General features: G+C 39.1%; 1 protein-coding gene across 1 annotated transcript in view; it reads left to right on the top strand.

Moving 5' to 3' along the window:
• LOC137273703 (general transcription factor 3C polypeptide 5-like) overlaps positions 1 to 16,444 on the top strand; it is a 273,856-nt gene that overhangs the window by 57,732 nt on the left and 199,680 nt on the right. The gene's annotated exons all lie outside the window — the stretch shown is intronic.

Here is a 16,444-nt window from a genome sequence, read left to right as displayed (position 1 = left end):
CCTGCCCACAAAATATCTTCCTACTCTTTGTCTAAATTTTAACCTGACCATTGGGCAACTGAATTTGAGAATCTGGCAAGCCATGTTGAAAATAACCCTGGATGATTCAAATGGTGTTCTAGTATAATATAAATTAATGGGTCAGCAGCAGAATATATCAGGCCAGTGTGCTCAAGAATGTTGAGAATTTTCACAGTCAAATGTTGCCAGTGGTAGAAAGCCTTGACTCACTAATTTAGTCACTCTTTCAGAACCTCACTGAACTCCTCAAATGCAGTGATCCATTCTAGTGACAGGAACAACAGTTGCAAAGGTGGATAACATTGGTACTTGACTGTCAGAGGCCATTTTTTATTAATGCCAGTTAAAATACAGGTTTACGAAAGTAGTACTTTTTAGGGATAGATTTGTTTATACTGGTACCGCAAATTATATTTACTAATTCCCAGCTTTATGAATATATAATTTTCAAGACGTTTATATACATTATGCCAGTGAATTAAAAGTGTGGTCGTTAAATTTCTCGGCACTCAGTCAAAAATAACAGCCGTTGTGGACATCAAGCACACCACATCAAGTGGTACCCAGTCTAATATCCCAGTCTAATATTTTCTTCAGAATGAAAAGTTTTGTGATAGTTTAATCAATATTTTTGTTCTTTGATGAAGAGAAAGCTCATAAGTTTCCCATTTTCTAGAAATTAGTAACTTTCAACTTAAATAATTATAAACAAAACCAATCTCAATGTTACATCATCGATTGGACGAACAGGAGCGATCATGGCAAAGGCGGTAAACAAACAACTTCACATGCATTGTGATGCCGAACAAACATCCTTTTGATATATCCAACTATTTTATCTGGAATTGGTGTGAATAGGTAAATGTTATTGTCTCTGCACAGAAATTACCATATTAAGCAAGTTTATTTCAATTTTGTTTGATAAACCTTTCAACATTCATGATGTTGACAGCCATATGTGACCCAAAAGGGCTGGGCCAAACTCATGTTTTTTCTAAGTGATAAGACACGAAGGATGTTTGAAAATACACTTTCGTAAGCAGAATCTGAACTCAATATACATTGAAAGAAAACAACTCAATACCTATATAATGCAGATCATGAAAAAATATCACAATATTTGTAATTGTACCCACCTTTGATGAAACCGGAAGCACGTACATGGCATGGCACTCATGGAGGTAAAATATATACGAGTTGGAAAACGACCATTGATACATTTTCTAAAATGATTCAAATTCCCGAAAGATCCATGGTGTACACCAGAATTGTCTATCAATCATCTTCAATAGCAGTTGTCATTTGTTGCTTGTGTTGTAGTATTTTTCCTCCTCAAGTTAGCCACCAAAGCGTTGATCTGTAGTTAAGCATTTCTGAAGTTGATGATTTTCACGGTCGATATTTTTCAAAGAATGTTCTGACACAGGGAGACTTATAAATTGTCATGTGTCATAACAATAACATTATATTGTTCTGTGTATATCGTCACAAGAAGTACAATTTGGATGATTTATGATGTCATGAATGAAATCTTTTTTCCTTTCGCAGAAACGAACAAAATCATAGCTAGTGTGAGAATGTAACATAAATGGATTTCATAAAAATTAATGACTGCTTAGAAAACAACTGTCATCGTTTGTATGAATCAGTATTTATTTTGGACATTAAAACAGCTGAACATCACATCTTTTGTTCACGAATTTGGTGCAAAATTGAAATTATTCTGTTACTTCAAAAGCAGAGCTTTCAGAGTTAAATTCTACCTACTGTACTGCAGGTAATGTTTCAGATCAAATTGTTTGACGTGTGTGCATATTTGTATAAAAAAATCATGTCATGTGACTCAGTCCGTGGCTCTATACAGCTTTTAGACATTGCACTAGTGCAACCTGAACTGCAAAATGTAACCTCAGATTTATGGCCATACGTGCACACTGTCTATGCTAATTTTTTACTGTTAGAACAGGCTTCATCTGGGAAACAGACTGATGGTCCAAACTCTTGGAGCAATGATTACACAACAGTGATTGAAAGAGAGATTCATTTTTTCACGTGATGAAATTTTATGAAGTAATATGAAATTATCATACCAGAATACTCTTGCTGTAGTGATGTTGTGAATATGGAATATCAGGACTACAAGTGACAGATAATTAAATGTTGACCAGGAGGTGCAACCTGTATTAGTCTGTGACATCAAAGTAATCATGTAAGGTGGCACCAGAGACAAATATATTTCTTTTTCCTAATACTGAGCTCTGCAGTGTTTTTTGTTGTCCAAATTGCAGCTATTTTATTAAGATTTCAATTTGGAATTTTTCATTGCCATATGTTTGTGGCAAAGACATATATCAAATGCTTCCAGATCCAAAACGAAAGACTGCTCAGTCCTTGGCAGTTTTGTTATTCAAAGATGACACTTCTTGTTTTATGATGGTTTAGGCTATTGAGCACTAAATAATTGGAGTATATCATTATCAGACAGGTCAGCAAACATAACAATCTTTGAAAGTTCAAAAGATTCATTTCATATTGTGACATTGCTCCTAAACCCAGAAAAACACAATAAGGTAGGATAATTTCTATTTACAGAATAAGCAGGAGACCTATTGTAATCGTTCATGTTTTTTTTATTATTTATAGATTAAAAATTGAAATGCAGCAGAGAGGGTTCGGGTGATCCTGGCACAGTCAGGCTGGTCAAGCTCATCATCAGCTCAGGGCCCTCGCTCCCTCTACACGCAGCCCAGACAGCGAATGGGACTTCTCCCAGGAAACACTGCCTAGTCAAACCCACCAAGAACTTTCCGGAGAATATGGAGGCTCCCCAACACTGCAGCCTTCTGCATTACCCAGATTGTCAGAAGGGCTGTGCTCCCAGTGAAGAACCCGGGCACTTCAAATTTCAAATTGTGTCCAACAACTTTGGCACGCTTAAAATAGCTGTGGAAATCCTTGCTTTCATCATGAGTCTTGACATGCATCACCAGAGGATCATCCGATAAATAAATATGTGCAAAAGTACACAATAAAATTCTGTCGTGAAGAGCTTCCACATTAATCAAACCCCATCCTCCTGAATTGATTGGCATGTATAAACGATTAAGAGAGGAACGAGGGTGGTGTGCTCTGTTATCAGACATGATCCTCCTGGTCAGGCGGTCAAGACTCTGGATGTCTTGTTTTGTCCAGTCAACTACTCCAAAGGAAAAGGAAAGGACTGGCACAGCAAAAGTATTGGTGGCTTTGACCTTGTTTCGAGCATTTAGCTCGGAGCTCCAGATTTTCTTTAAACGAGATTTATACTTTGCCCGAAGTTTATCTTGAATCTGGGTATTCTGGAGCTTGTCTCGAACTTGCATTCCAAGATATGTGCATGCCTGATCTTCCACAAGATGCTCAATAACTCCTCCCCCTTGTAACTTGACCGATCCATCATTAGTTACCTTGCCACGTTTCAAATGAAGAGTATTACATTTATTATTATTATTATAATGTTTTACAGAGTAAGATTGAAATGCAGTAGAGAGGGTTCAGGTGATCCTGGCACAGTCAGGCCGGTAAGGCTCATCATCAGCTCAGGGCCCTCGCCCCCTCTACACGCAGCCCAGACAGCGAATGGGACTTCTCCCAGGAAACACTGTCTAGTCAAACCCACCAAGAACTTTCCGGAGAATATGAAGGCTCCCCAACACTGCAGCCTTCTGCATTACCCAGATTGTCAGAAGGGCTGTGCTCCTGGTGGGGAACCCGGGCACTCTCTTGATCTACGCTTACAGATCAGGAGGTACCAAACCAAGGGCACCGAGAACAATGGGGAGCCTGACGACTGTGTACTTGGGATGCACGCGAGACATTTCAAAGGCAAGGTCCGCATATTTATCATGCTTTTCCTGAATCTTGCCAATCACATTGCTGTCAAAAGGGACAGAAAATTCAAAGATATAAATAATTTATTATTATTATTATTTATTATTCTGCCGGATTTTGTACCAGTGCTACAAAGAGCACCAGTGGACAGAATCGCTTGAAAAAATCAGGCAGATGCCCATCGAGGTGTAGATATTCCCCATTAAAATCTCAAGGCTCTTTGCTCAATAGCAAAGGGGAGATAAATCAAAATTAATTAAATTTTTATTCCCCTGGCATGTAATGTAATGGGATATAGTCGACGCCTCATCTGTTCGCCCACCCCGCCCATCTGTAATCTGATATATCAGTCAGAACCTGAAGTGGTGCCTTTTGCTCTTTACAGGTTTTTGTGATTTCAAATTTTCTGGGTTTCCATTGAAGTGTTTCAGACTCAAAATGGAGGGATGGGCTTCATTTCCGGAGCAGAACTCAAAAACCATTCAATATATTTCTGCAATACTTGGTACATATAGTGGTGCCTGTTGGTATTTACAGATTTTTGTGATTTATTATTTTCTTGGTCTCCATGGAAACGTTTTTGACTTAGTCTCAAAAGTGAGAGGTGTGTTTCATTTCCGGAGCAGAAATAAAAAACTCCTAAATACCTGTAAGTAAAACCTGGCACACATGTGTGACAGACCCCAAAGTGGTGCCTTTTGCTATTTCTAGGTTTTAGTGATTTATTATTTTCTGGGTTTCCATGGAAATGTTTCAAACATAGTCTCAAAAGTGAGAGGTGTGTTTTGCTTCCGGAGCAGAACTCAAAAACCGTTCAATATTTTTCTGCAAAACTTAGTAGATGTATCAGTCTGAAAAACTGAAGTGGTGCCTTTTGCTATGTACAGGATCTTGTGATGTATTATTTTCTTGGTTTCCATGGAAATGTTTTGGACCTAGTCTGAAAAGTGAGAGGTGTGAGACTATGAAACATTTCCATGGAAACCCACAAAATAATAAATCACAAAAACTTGTAGAGATCAAAAGGCACCACTCTGGGGTCTGCCACACATATCTGCCAAGGTTTACGGACAGATATTAAGAAAGTTTTTAGTTTTGCTCTGTAAACGAAACACACCAAATGGAAGGGTGGGCTTGGTTCCCAGAGCACAACTCGAAGACCATTTGATATCTTTCAACAGATCTTGGCAAATAAATGAGACAGATCTTGAAATTGTGACTTTGCTGGTTACAGATATATGGCATTTATAATTTTCATGAATTGCATGGAAACAATTCAAACTTAGTCTAAAAACACAATGAGTAACTGTGAGATTTGTCCTTTCAAACATGTAGGGGCTGGGGGAATATGTCATCTTCCGACGACTCTTGTATAAAATAAACAGGAGCAGTTTGATTGAAACATTTATATGAAAAGATGTAAGAATCTTGTATTGAACTCGAAGGTTAGCACTTGTGTTGTTTGTGCTCACTTCTCAGTTTGGGTCACGATCCAGGCTTCGTCATTGTTTTGGACACATTTGAGTGTGGGCAACTGTACCTGGATAATATTTCCAAATGAGCTATTTACATAGTCTAGTCCTGCTTCTTCCGGTAATAGCTGTCGCTGTTTGAGTTTGTCAAACGGGCTAATAAAATTACCTCTGATGACATCTGACATCCCAAACTGTATATGAAGGATAAACTGTCCTTACATTTTGTTACAAAGTGAACAAATGTGTATTTGGTCACGGATATTATAAACCAAACTTTCTTGGTAACACATCTATGTTGAAGCTGACCACAGCTGTTCCAGCTGCAGAGGGGCTAGACGGTGAAGAGCTTTAAGCAAAAACATCAGTTTCTGGAAGCCTTATAAGATGTGCGTAATATGCTCATGTCTGCATGTTCCTTTTATCAATCTTGCTGCTGGGTTCTGTAGCTTCTGAAGTTTGTGCAGGCATAGTTAATTGATCCAGACAGCAATGAATTACAGTAAACAAGCCATAATGTCACAAAAGCATGGACAAGTGTCTTAGTTTCCACAATGCATACATACTTCATTTCAATGATAATTTGCAGGAGGTAGTGATATTTTTTCAATCTAAGAAAAAAGGTTTTGAGGTCAGCTTCTAGAAACTTCCAGTAGTTCCAGTTGAAGAGCATTCGACTATCAGTGATATCATTCATATTAACTAACCATTACTACTTTCAACGTCAACATTTGAGTTACAAACAGCTGAGTTGTATTCAAGGTAAGGAGCCCTCATAGTTGCTTGCAACTATATTTACATGTATATAGTTGGGTTTTTTTCATGAAAAAAAATTTCTGATAAATATACTGTTACAGCATCAACATAAATGACATTAGTCATGTTTGATTCAAACTAATTCACCAAACAAAGAGGTACTGTTGAAAACAAAAGTAGTTCAACACCCATTTGTATTTGATGTACATTTTAGCAAGATATCATGCCAAAGACTTTTTTGATGGCGGTGTCATACATTGGATGGTCTGGGGGGTAGTCGCTGGTGTTGTACAGGTGCCTGCGTTGTTTCATGTCCTCCTGTGAATTTCCATCAGCAGGGAATCCATGTCCATGTACAGCACTTTGCACTGGTTGCAGTACTGCTTCTTGTACTTTTTGTAATGAAAGTCGTACATTGAGTACTTCGACAGTTTGAGGATTTTCATCCCCATGTAAAGGGGTCGGTTATGACTTTTGTTCATGTGAATCGCTGTCAAGTCATTGTCAAATATCTCGTTCCGATTGAATGCCAAGCTGGCTATGAGATTCCTCAGAGATTATTGAAATAGAGCAGATGATTAGCAGGGTGATTCAAGTCGTAGCCTTCCACATATTTGTTGTTGGCTTTCGTGTACTGTTTGGAGACCATGGAAATCCCACCACATATTTCTTTCTCGACAAACGGGTGCATGTCATGATCCATCAACAAGTCCAATTTCACTGTGATTTCCTTTAAGAGCATACGCCACCACAGACCGGGGCTGGTGTAGTAGGCCAGCAGGAGCACATCTATTTTTTTTCAAGTAGAGATCATGAAATGAGCAGGCATGATCATAATCGTCGTTGGAAATGTTCGAACTGGTCAAGTGGTTGTAAAATTGGCAGCCTGGTTCCCTGGGTCTGATGCGCCTGCACTAACGCTCCGACACTGATCCAGGCAACCAATGCCACATGGCAGCGTTCACTGCAGGGAGACGCGCCATACATTTACTACAGAAAAATCCAAGGACGGGTGGCTAGAAGTTTTTCATAGCATTTTCATCGATACTATGGCAAAGTGTACGTCACCAGAACAACGGCCATCTGCACTTTCAGTGTTGGAAAACATTATTTAAGCAGTTTCGAGCCGCGAAAATCGTCGTTACATAGGCAATATGTAAACAATGACACACCTCCTACTTTCATCACCGACATGTGCTTTGATATTTCGTGTCAGCTCGCTATTACCATGAAGTCGTACACATAAAACATAGATCTGAACGACCACACTGATTGGAAATAGTTAGCATCTTCATTTTAGCACGTTTGATGACGAAAATATCGCCCATTACATCCCGTGTCATCCATTGCGTCAGGGTAGGTTTAGCGGATATATTTTTTGTCGGCCTTGTGAAATTACAATGTAAAGCGCTTAGACTGATATGAATGAGGTTAATGACAGCTAGGGTTTGGTATTCTGATATTTAGCCTCTACAAAAGAAAATGAAACAGTTAACGTATACGCCAGTATCATTCAGAAATGTTTATGATTATAATAAACATAGTGAATCAAATTATCAATCTACAAAAATACACACACATATACAGCTCAAAAAATGAATTTGGTACTTTATATTCCTAAACTGAATACACAAAAATAATGGTATCATTAGTATGTTAATACATTGGCATACATATAAGGAAAGAACTTATAAGATAGATAAACATTCCAATGTTACTGAACTGTTGAATTAAGGGTGATTTTTTCCTATGAAACCTGTCATGAGAACTGTATTTTTTGTGGCTTGAAGCCAGCATCAGTGTACTTTGATTATTTTGAGCATGATAACCCTGGTGCTATCTGGAGTACATCTGATACAAATCATCTGACATGAGCAATTATTCAGATAGATATCATTTAATAAATAAAATAAAAAAGTTAAAGCCTGCTCTGGACTTTTTGCTTTACTTTATTATACTTTACATCACTGCATGCATACATAAATTAACTCACATCAGTGATTTTGCTTTTGAATTTTGAGTAATTTGCTCAGTACTTGTTAACCAGTTCATTATTGTGATTATATTTTTTTTACAGCTTAATTTTATGGTGTGTATCTAGAAATTATATCTTGATGTAGATACTGGGTAGTATGTTAAAACCTAAACTTATTTGTACTAAAGCACTAACTACTCTTGGTGCACACACTAAAAAGGATGTTATGGCATTGTACACATGTCAGAAGAAAGTTTAAAATATGATAACCTCATGATTAATATGATATTTAATGCTATGATTGTTCCTATAGCGGTGTCCATATGTTTACGGAAGTGACGTCACAAACCACGCTCACTCATACATGGGTAGGCAGAAAGCCACAATGGCTGATGATAACGATGGCAACCGGTGTAGCGTGAAAGGCAAAGAATGGTCGGAGTATGTACTTAAGATTTTATTTCTATCTGATAGACACCCCAGGTCAGCTCACCCTCGAATCTATGCAAGCCTTCAAGTCACTGAAAGCATATGAATATGTGGAAAGTGGACACCTTTTTCCGATACAGTACCACAATGTCGATGGCAAATCACCTCTGTGTTTGCTGGATGTCTGCTAAGAGAAAATTATGTTTGAGAGATGACTGTTCAAGTTACATACTGGATTGTTAGGAATAAAGAATATATTGCTGATGTCTACCCCAAGTGTGTGTGGAATGTTTTGAAACCACCCTGTTGATGAGATTAGCATAGATCAAGGCTGCTTTTGTATGTGTTATTTGTAAGTAGGAATTAATGTGATGACATGATAACTCAATGCCATTTAAAGACTTAGCTTAGATCAAAGCTACTTCTTTATCTGTTTTCGTAAGAAGGCAAAGCTGTGATGAAATGGTCACTCAATGCCATTTAAAGACTTTTGAACTGTAGATGCATGTGTTGTTATAGTTGTCAAGGAAGGTTTGGAGTGGTGTTTATGTAACATGTATGACTGGCAGGTGAGGCAGATTAGTCACCTTTCCTGATTATATCATTGACTCTGTGACAACATGTAAGCAAGGAAACAGGATGTGAGGGATTATTTGTTTAAAATTTGTATTGTTTGAAAGAAATGCAAGACAAACACTTGGGAGTTTTTGCATTACATTTTTGCTTAAAACATGAAGACTTGCAGTATTGGGCCAGAGTACTGAAGTATGAAATCTGGATATTGTGAATATGATACTTTGCACAAATGTTTTAGAAAGATAAAGGTTGTGTACTTGTCTAATTACGCAACACACCAAAAGAAAAAGAAATACAGACCGGGAAGAGTTGTCACGTATGAAAAGTCAATGATCAAATGTATGCAGTTTGTGTGGTTCTCTCGTGTTTATGTTTAACTTCTGCCTACCGGAAGTACTCAGGCGCACCACGTGATCAAAACACTGACGTCACCGTGGTCTGTCCTATGGTGTGTAAGTGTGCAGAAGTATAGGAGACCTCATGCCGTAAAATTATTGAAGATGTACAGCAACAATGTGTGAAAGGTTTCTCAAAACTGCAAACAATGCTATTGTTTGAGGAAAATGTGGCAGAACCCCTCTTCAAGATAAAAAGCTTGTGCACACCACAAGGGCTATAAGGTATTGGTGCAGACTACTGTAACTGGATGAACCCAAACTGTCTCGCCAGGATGGGCTGCTCATTAAAATATTCTGTTTAGATTTGAATTTGAACATATGTGATTAGCACAAGGTGTGAAGATAATTATTCACTTTTCGAAACAAAGATCATTTTAAAACCTACAACAACAATGATGTAGTTCTATCGATAGTTTGTCTGATTCCTTCTATTAACAGCATTTTAAATCACTGTTAAATGTGGAAAAGAATCTTACATTGCCTATCCCTATACACTTTAGACCACCCACGGTTCTTTTCAGGTGTAGTAGGTTTAAACTTCCAGTTGATTTTGGAAGATATACAAATGTCCCAAACACTGAATGACTGTAAATTTTGTATATTTTTGTATATTAAGGGGAAGATATTTTGTTGAATATGCATGTATTGCTTGTATGTGACCACTACTCAACCATAAGAATTTTGTATGTATCTTAAACAATTATATGTACAGTCCTGCATTATAACATTTTTAGAGCTGAGTGCAGCCTTAAACAACAAACCAACCAACATCTTTTATCTGAAAACTTTGACAGACAGACCTCTGATGCTGTATATAACTCACGTCTATATTTATGTTAAAAAGCCAAGGGAATTGTAATAGATTGCTTCACGGAGATGCTTGTGTCATGCAATCCAGCATTGTCTGTATTAAACTGTTTATTGTGATTTTAATAACAAGAGGTAACAAAATTGAATGTATCCCTCTCCCCACCCCTCTCCACCCTCTCCAATATAGCTACAGCGTTTTTATGTAATAGGAAATGGACTCATTATGAAATATCAATGACTGTTTTTTTTTTACTTAACATGTCTTCAACAAAAATGAGCCCCATCTTGGAGTGTTGTGTATCAGTGTCTTTTAGACAAGCACACTTTCCTTTTATGAATGGGCTCTTTCAAAACAAGCTAATACACACACAGTTATGAATATTTCATGATGTATCTGTTTTCCTATTGTATACAAAACTGTACCTATATATGGGTTGGGGAATTGGGTATATTCAATGTTATATATAATGCTCCAATATGTAATCAACCTCCCAGTAGCATCACCCAGATATTGCCATACCATGAGTACAGTTAAACTTTTGAAGATCAATGCAACTATGATGTGGCCCAGTGTTATGTTGAAATCATATATACCAAATGAATACCAATAATATACCAAATGAATACAAATAATAAATGCAAAAACATTGTTGAGTGAATCATTTATGTGTTTCAAAAGTGTTAGATCTAATTACTATTACTTATAATAATGTAATGTAAAAACCATTTTCTAGTTACAATGACTTGGCTTTCAGTTTGTTTCCAACACACATAACAGGAGAAAATAGGACCAAATCAACGAATTACACGTCATCAAATTCCCCCAAAATGAAGATGCTAACTATTTCCAATGAGTGTGGTCGTTCAGATCTATGTTTTATGTGTACGATTTCGTGGTAATAGCGAGCCGTGATGAAAGTAGGAGGTGTGTCATTGTTTACATATAGCCTATGTAACGACAATTTTCGCGGCTCGAAACTGCTTAAATAACGTTTTCCAACACTGAGAGTACAGATGGCCGTTGTTCTGGTGACGTACACTTTGCCATAGTATCGATGAAAGTGCTATGAAAAACTTCTAGCCACCCATCCTCGGATTTTTCTATAGTAAATGTATGGCGCGTCTCCCTGCAGTGAACGCCGCTATGTGGCATTGGTTGCCTGGGTCATTGTCGGAGCGTTAGCGCAGGCGCATCAGACCCAGGGAACCAGGCTGTAAAATTGGTCGATGGGAGGTAATCATGTCTCGTTGAACCTGGACCAATCATTCATCTATTCACAGGGGTACACACCCTTCCTGAATAGCAAGACCGAGTTGCCGAATCGGTGTATTGCTCAGTGATCACAAAGGTATCATTGACCTTCACCAAACTGTCGAGGGATGACAGGAGCAACTCTGTGCTACCGATGAATCTCAGACAGTTGAGTGGGATGGAAATGTATTTTTCCATGTTGTTGGGGATGCTGTGGTTAATGTTGATCTTCGCAATGGCCGGAATGATTAGGTGAGCATCGTACCCTCTCAAATTCTGAAAAACCTCAGGGATGTGGATGGTTTTTGGATTGATTCTAAGCTGGATGCTGTATGTGTTGTGGGCAGCGCCCTTGTATCGACCAGTGATGTAACAATGATCTCTAACGGAATTGTCAGGGGTCCCCGGCATTCGTGACAATATCTAGCTCGTGAGCTCATCCTCCTGTGTCATATGCTTGGGGGCAGGGTCCCACAAATTGGTCTGAGTAATTTTTTCCCTCGCTTTGTAAGCACTAGAGAAACGTTTAGGTTGAGTCACTACCTCGGTAGATAATGGGATCATCTGTGCGTCCATCACATCAGATGACCATGTACCCAAACCTGCAAGCTTCATGTTCCAGTGTTTTGTATTTGAAACTTTGGTTGGTTGTGTTGGGCATGTCGTAGGGCTTCAAAGTCCATGTAAGGCACTGGCATTTGGTGTTTGCGCTTGATAAATTTGAGCATGTTTCACTTTTCATTGGGCATGTCAATTCTGATCGCCATCTCTCCCGTACCTCAGCAGTCTTCTTGGTGAGCTTCCAGCAGACTGACTTGTGTGAAACCATGCAGGCAACACTCACAGAAATGTTTCTTTTCTCTGTGCGTGGATTGAGTGTACAAGTCTGCAGAAGGCTTTCTTTTGACTTAGGTTACTTTTATCAACTTGCTTAGCAAACTTATTCTCTTTTTTCCTTTCTACATCACCCTTCCTAATATCCGACACAGACGATTTGTTATCAGTGACTGTTCAGTGCGAATAGTAACAGGCCGCTTAAAACATCAAAACTCACTTTAGTTACTTCCTTTGGCCTAGCAAGACGATGCACATAAACTCAATAAAAATATAAATTTTACACTCATTTCAAAGTAAAAAATTTGAACATTTTGGAAAATGGGTTTGAAATAACGGTCGTATTCAATTATTGTGTCATTAAAGATGCTATAGCATACAGATATGTTTGTCGTGGAATTGGCTCCACCGGAAATGTGACTACAATGTTCATGATCAAAAACTGTGAGTCAGAACTTGTCAATATTGGGTGTGTCCTCCATGGGCGTTCACAACTGCGATACAATGTCTCCTCTTGAATTGGATGATGAGTCTGAACACAGCTTGGAGAATGCACTGCAATATGTGTACCAACATGGCACCAAGCTACTGCAAGTCTTGTGGAGGGTTAATTACTTGACGGAGCCGCCTGCTTAATACATCCCACACATGCTCTATGGGGTTGAGGTCAGGAGATCTTGAGGGCCACTCCATGATATTGATGCCAGCGTTCCTGAGGAAATTCGTTCTTAAATTGGCCGTATGAGGTCTGGCATTATCCTGTTGGAAAGTCAGACCTGGGTCATGAGCAGCCATGAATGGCAAAAGCTCTGGAATGAGCACCTGATCCCTGTGTAGTGCTGCATTAAGGTTTCCCTGGATGACAATGAGTTGGGGGCGATTTCGAGTGGTTTGGGTAGTCACTCGACCTCCAAACAATGCATTCCCAGTGGATGTGGCAGAGACAAACCGGTCTTCTGCGTGTGACGTCACACGTGGTCAACCAGAACGGAGGCGGTCAGCTGTGGTACCAGTTTGATGGACACATGTTTGGAGATTATGGATGGTCTGTTGACTGCATCTCATAACCCTCGCAACATCAGTGACAGACATTCCCATATTCAACATGTCAATGGCACGTTCACGCTGAATGTTTGAGAGTCATGGCAAATTAATGAATAATTAACTGTAAAGCTTTGTTTTTCTGAGATGACACTCTAGTCTGCTACCGTGAGATCAATTGCACGTGTATCAGTAGGTCATGTGAAAACGTGATTTTAGCATGCAGTGCTCTCTCCCTTGTTACGTAGGTCCGACCAGTAGAATGAATGTGTGACATAATGGCCTTGCCAATGCTATTAACTATAATCACAACAAGAACTCTTTCAAGAAAAGTTTCAAAACACTATTTGAAAAATAATGAGTGTCAAGTTTTTATTTTTGCTGAGTTTATGATACGATCTTTGAAATATTTGAGAAAATTAGCATATTACAAATCGATGCAATGGAACTGTAAATCCAACAAAGTATGAATTAGTGAACTTACCTTGTAGAAAATATCAATTATACTTTGCAAGTTCATTTACTAAATGTCAGAATTTTGAAGACATTAGGTTAAATCAAAGTTTCCACCTTGTCTGTTTAATGTAATTTTCAGTTTAGTGTACATGATAAAATAAATAACATCTAACCTGGAAAAATCTTTTTGTAATGATAAGAATAATCACACAATAGGAAAAGTTGACAATGATAAACAGTTGGTAATCACAAACAGACAATTCCCTGTAGTAAAGCTTATTCTGATTAGACAGTAGTAACGTTGATGTTGTGATCACAATATTCAAAGCCTTAGGTTACAAAAACCATGCTGCACGATATCTGTTCAAAATGGATACCAAACGCACATTAAGTGCCAGTAGAGGTCCTACAGTTTATTAGTTATTAGCAGTTGTTGGGGAAACCCTTTTTGGCTGGAACCTCATCTTTCTGGTTTTCACTAACCAGCGGTTGGTGTGTTGACAAGCGTGGATTACAGTGCGATTGACCAATTTTTACCAATGACCAATTTTAAGACACTAGCTTCGATCAAAGCAGAAATTTCCCCAGCCCTGCCCTCTTTGATTGATGACATAAAGGCTGTAGATGATGTCAGAGTAATGAGGTCAGCTATGTTCTTGCCTACTTGTCGACAGCCAATGTTGACGCCTCAGCATGCCATGGGAAATATCCACTGTGTAAAGAAGCTGGACGTTCGTTTACCAATCAGTTCCTCAGTCAGTGCTCCTACATACCAGAGGCTGATCACAAATACCTAGCAGAGGCACGCCAGATAGCTTTCATACTGGAGGAAGAGGAGAGTGGTCTCTCTACACAGCCAGACTAACTGGATGTCACTGAGGGTGAAATACCGACCATGGAACCTCCTGCATCGTCACCCAGTATGTCAGCTTCAGCCATGATTGTTCAAGTCAGTCAGTAGCAAGACATGACAGCCTTCCTTGGGCACAAGTTCGCACACCTCACCCTTGACAGCTGAGCTACTGGAAATATGATTCGTCTAGCAACTGCTCACAGTCTTGGTCTGAGGGTTGAGAAAAGTAATCAGTCTGCACAACAGGCTGATGTGATGGTCTCTTGCGACTCTCTAGAGAGACAAGATTTTCCCTTACCAGTGACATGAAGGAATTTCTTTTTGAGAGTCTAATGGCGAAGAACCTGGACATCAAAATCCTTGCAGGGATACCATTCATGGAAGTCAATGACATTACTACAGTCAGACCAGCTAATCATTCAATCATTTTTGATGGAGATTTGACCTACCAGTATGATACAACAGATGCTTCCTCGAAAACCGTGCAACCCCTTCAATTGTGTTTAACAGGCACACTTTTCACGAGCTCCAAGGAATACCCATGCAATTTGGCCAGGAGAATACCTGGAGGCAGACCTCCCAGAGTCCGTCTCAGTGACCGATTGTGATCTTGCAGTGGAACCCCACAATGACTTGATGCCAGAATGGCCCATCCCAGATATCATGTCTAGTGGTGCTGGGAAAATCCGTCTGCCAAACTTAACTGACCAACAAGTTACCTTACACAGTCATCGACATTTTCGCCAGGCCCATGCAATCATGTTAGTGGATAACTCTTCATCGACTAGTGGCAGTACCCAAACACTAGTCAACGTCGCCTCGGTAAAAATAAGAATCCTTCACGCTGCCATTCTGACCCAGTGCAAACCGACCCAGACTGTGTGCAGTCAACCGATGATGAAGTCAAGTTTGAACACCATCACCAATACGACGCTGTATTCAGTTCCACTATAGGTGGTTATAATGGTGCATCAAGCCACTGTTAATATGGGGTCTGTCCAACCTCCACAACAGAAGGGACACGTTCCACAATATTCCAGGAACAAACTTAATGAATTGCAGCAAAAATTTGATGATTTGTTTTTGCCTGCTCAGAGGAGGTCGAGCAGTTGCCATGAACAGTCACCAAACAATAACCCTCCCTTGCCTGTCAGACCAGCTTTGGTTTGTAACAGATGGTTCAGTGAAACAACAGGGCAGCGGGGCCGCATCATACATGTAGCAGGTGGGTGGATATACAGTCAAACCCTGTTTATCCAGACGTTTTGGTTTCACTCAAAAATCGTCCGGATAGTGTGACTCGTTAACTGGATCAAACAAGCAAAATATGAAAATTAAGTGAAAGCAAAAAATGTTCATGCATGTATATCAAGAAATCAACAGTCAATAGTAATAAATGTGAATCATCATAACCTATAAGTGTACCGATAATACATGGAAGGCGGAATGCAGGTTACCATTTGTCACCTTGTCTTGGATGTAATCATGTAGCATGTGGAGCTTCAGATGGTAAGTTAGATGAAAAACGTAAATCGACGACAAAAGTTTCTATTTTGCCAATTGCAGATTCTTTTTTTTAATTTTAAATGCCCTAAAAACATATGGCATCGTGTTGAACTTATGCTGTCTGCAGAAAGTAAACTTCAGGATGGGATCGCATGACTTAGATCATGTGGGAGGCTATTTTTAACTTGCATCGCG

The sequence above is a fragment of the Haliotis asinina genome, chromosome 2 (genome assembly GCF_037392515.1).
Source record: "Haliotis asinina isolate JCU_RB_2024 chromosome 2, JCU_Hal_asi_v2, whole genome shotgun sequence".
In the NCBI taxonomy this organism is placed as follows: Eukaryota; Metazoa; Mollusca; class Gastropoda; order Lepetellida; family Haliotidae; genus Haliotis; species Haliotis asinina.
Note: the sequence above shows the minus strand (reverse complement) of the source record. Positions and strands in the feature narration are given on the sequence as shown.